This window comes from Ornithorhynchus anatinus, chromosome X1, assembly GCF_004115215.2.
Source record: "Ornithorhynchus anatinus isolate Pmale09 chromosome X1, mOrnAna1.pri.v4, whole genome shotgun sequence".
NCBI classification, from domain to species: domain Eukaryota; kingdom Metazoa; phylum Chordata; class Mammalia; order Monotremata; family Ornithorhynchidae; genus Ornithorhynchus; species Ornithorhynchus anatinus.
This window is the reverse complement of record NC_041749.1, coordinates 95,598,300-95,601,247: the sequence shown is the minus strand read 5'-3', so window position 1 is coordinate 95,601,247 and position 2,948 is coordinate 95,598,300. Positions and strand designations below refer to the sequence as shown.

At 39.6% G+C, this 2,948-nt stretch overlaps 1 long non-coding RNA gene across 1 annotated transcript; it reads right to left on the bottom strand.

The window, feature by feature from the left end:
* Window positions 1-1,746: 1,746 nt before the first annotated feature.
* On the bottom strand, window positions 1,747-2,423 carry LOC114806408. Its single transcript, XR_003754434.1, has 2 exons — window positions 2,389-2,423; window positions 1,747-1,842 (listed from the first exon to the last, which is right to left on the bottom strand). It is a non-coding gene; the product is annotated as an uncharacterized LOC114806408 (long non-coding RNA).
* Window positions 2,424-2,948: the final 525 nt, after the last annotated feature.

Below are 2,948 nucleotides of genomic sequence, written 5' to 3'. Positions count from 1 at the left end.
ACCCAAGATAGATGGATCTTTCCTTAAAGTTCTCGATGGATGGAGACTCAACCTCCCTTGGAAGCCCATTCCAGTGTTTTATCACTCTGATAAGTCAGAACATTCTGACTCATATCCAACCAAAGTGTTTCCTGCTTTCACTGAAAGCATTTTGTCCTGTAGTTTATGTTCTAAACCTTTAATCATTTGTGTCACTCTTTTCTCAATCCCCTCAATTCCTCTACCTACTTTATAAAAGGAGGTGTACAAAACTGGCCAATTACTTTAATAAGGGTCAGATCAGGACAGTTTGTAGCAGAATAATTTCTTTCTGACCCTTAAATTTGTGCTTCTGTTGACACATCCTTGTATCATATTGGCTTTTTAAAATTTAAATACCAGCCTTACATTGCTGATTCATCTTCAGGTTCTGGTTAACTATATCCTCTATTGCATTCTTTCACTGCTCTGAATTTGTATTGTTTTTCAGTCTTTGGTGTACCAATTTGTACTCAATAATTAACAACTGTGTATTTGTTGAGTGCTTGCTATGTGTCAAACACTAAACTAAGCATTGAGGTAGATGCGCGATAATAAAGTTGGACACAGTTCTTGTCCTACTTGGGGCTCACAGTTTAAGTGGGAGGGAGAACAGATACTGAATCTCCATTTTACAGATGAGAGAACTGAGGCACAGAGAAGTCAAATGACTTGCCCATGGGACCGCTTGAAAGAAAGGGGGCTAGATTTTCTTAATAGTTTTGTTTATCACTTGTTAGGCTGTGGTTTACTCTCTTTATGCAGGTAGATAGCTCAGTCCTAAAATCTACTTAGATCTGAAAAGCTGATAGGTTTCTCAGACTTAATTCCATTTCCTATCAAAGTTGTAGTAGTAGTAGCAGCATCAGTAGTAATAATAATAATAATAATGTTGGTATTTGTTAAGCGCTTACTCTGTGCCAAGCACTGTTCTAAGTGCTGGGGTACATACAAGGTAATCAGGTTGGCCCACGTGGGGTCACAGTCTTAATCCCCATTTTTCAGATGAAGTCACTGAGGCCCAGAGAAGTGAAGTGACTTGCCTAAAGTCACACAGCTGACAAGCGGCGTAGCTGGGATTAGAACCCATGACTTCTGACACCCAAGCCCGGCCTCTTTCCACTGAGCCACGCTGCTTCTCTTTTGAACACCCATTTGGGACATTGCAATATACTCAGTGCCTTGGGATGTACAGATTAAAGAAGTGACATGGTGTTAAAACATCATAAAATGGTTGTGCTGTTAACATTTTAACTTCCAGTTTGATAGGATAAAAAGCTGGACCACGAAATGACCCAGGATGCATATTTTTTCTCCTTTTTCTACTTCTCCATTGTATTTGTTGAGCACTCACTATGTGTCAAACCCTGTTCTAAGTGCTGGGGTAGGTACAAGTTAATTAGGTTGGACACAGCCCCTGTCCCACACAGGGCTCACACTCTAAGTAGGAGCGACAACAGATATTGCATCCCCATTTTACAGTTCAGAAAACTGAGGAACACAGAAGTTAAGTGACTTGCCCACGGTCACACAGCAAACATTTAGCAGAGCTAGGATTAGAACCCAGGTCCTCTGACTCTCAGGCCTGTGCTCTTTCTACTAGGCCATGCTGCTTCTCTGGCATAACCATGGCATGGTACATGCTGTACTGATCTACAAAAAAACTTGTCCACTGGGCTTGCAGATATTGCAATGTGAATGGTGAAGAATGGGAAGGACACAGAAAAATCAAAAGGTCAGGGTTCCCTTGCTTTGTGACAGGCATTCAAAGAACAGGCAATATATTTTCTTTGGTAGGTCACTGATAGTCTCTTCATGTCTGCCCTGTAAAATAAAACAGAAAAACATGTTTTGACTCTGATGAAATATCCAGAAAATTGTGGCTAAGGCATATTTTAAGCTGTAGATTATCCAGAGCAATTTCTAGGGTATATCCACACTTAAGAGATACATATGGAATTCAGACCTATGCACTCCACCTAATTTCTGAAGCATCTGTTTTCATGTAGATTCATTTCCTAATGTGCAAATTTTCTAAAATGTTCCTACTTAGAAAATTCACAGTATGCTTTCAGAGAGTAAAGTTTCACATGCCTTAACACTTCAAGTAATTATATTAATATTCTAGGGGTAGGACACAAAATGCAAATGAACAAGGCATATGTAAAACAAAAACTGAATAGAGTATGAGCAGAGAATGGAGAAATGGAAAAAAGGAAGAATAGACATGCAATACCAGTGAATTTTAAAAAGCTCAATGTGTTTCATCACTCCTATTTAATTAGGTTGACATCTAACTTGAAATTTCAATCCCATGTAGAACAAAGTGAGGTGGAAAATATTTCTAAATTCAGGATGTTAGAGTAATACCAGATGGGTCCTAAAGAGGACAACAGTGATACGGCGGGTCATTTCAAACAACAGTCCCTTTCCACTCCTTCTGAATTGTCTTCCTTTGTTGCATACGCATGCAACAAAGGAAGACAATCTCTCCTCTCTAGAGAGAATTTGGTTTTCTGATTGGGGTCTTGTTCACTTTCCAGGAGAAATTATATTTATGGGAACGTAGTTTAAAGTGCTGACACATTAAAGATTTACTAAGAACCCACTGCTAGATATATCTCAACTGGAAAAAGGCAGTGCTAGTTCCTCTGTAGTCTTGGAAACGTGTGTGGAATCTACGACAGATTCCAGAACTCTCTAGCCCAGAGCGAAGTGGAGTGGTCGGGTCCTGATCTGGCAAATTGAAACCCAAACTGAATTAAGCCTGACCTGACAACCTCTCTGCTCTCAAGTCCTACTATTTTGAACCTTCTATGAATCTGAAGAACTTTACCCCTGGACCATGTCATCCACTTGAAAACAAACATGTTTTCATAAATCACTGCATAGGTTTGTACTTAGATACTATTCAGACAGCCATCTGAGAA